This window comes from Aptenodytes forsteri, unplaced genomic scaffold, assembly GCF_000699145.1.
Source record: "Aptenodytes forsteri isolate BGI_AS27 unplaced genomic scaffold, ASM69914v1 Scaffold284, whole genome shotgun sequence".
In the NCBI taxonomy this organism is placed as follows: Eukaryota; Metazoa; Chordata; class Aves; order Sphenisciformes; family Spheniscidae; genus Aptenodytes; species Aptenodytes forsteri.
This window is the reverse complement of record NW_008794445.1, coordinates 5,487,552-5,488,021: the sequence shown is the minus strand read 5'-3', so window position 1 is coordinate 5,488,021 and position 470 is coordinate 5,487,552. Positions and strand designations below refer to the sequence as shown.

Below are 470 nucleotides of genomic sequence, written 5' to 3'. Positions count from 1 at the left end.
CCCCCCCCCCCCGCCCCATTCCTCCCGAACCATACCCCGACCGTAATAATAAGATATGCGCATGTAAACAGTGATCGAGGCTCTTCTTTTGAAAGCGTGGGTGGCTCTGAAAAGAGCCTTTGTGTTCTGAAAGCGTAACCTATCCTAAGAACCGGGCTTAGCCGCCGAAGCCGTAGAGGGTGCGTCCCTGGCGCTTGAGGGCGTAGACCACGTCCATGGCCGTGACCGTCTTCCTCTTGGCGTGCTCCGTGTAGGTGACGGCGTCGCATCACGTTCTCTCCAGGAAGACCTTCAGCACGCCGCGCGTCTCCTCGTAGATGAGCCCCGAGATGCGCTTCACGCCGCCGCGCCGAGCCAGCCGGCGGATGGCCGGCTTGGTGATGCCCTGGATGTTGTCGCGCAGCACCTTGCGGTGGCGCTTGGCGCCCCCCTTGCCGAGCCCCTTCCCGCCCTTGCCTCTGCCGGACATG

The 470-nt window shown here is 63.0% G+C and overlaps 1 pseudogene; it reads right to left on the bottom strand.

Annotated features, from left to right (window-relative positions):
* Nucleotides 1–68: 68 nt before the first annotated feature.
* LOC103907827 lies at nucleotides 69–469 on the bottom strand (annotated as a pseudogene).
* Between the last annotated feature and the right edge of the window lies 1 nt (nucleotide 470).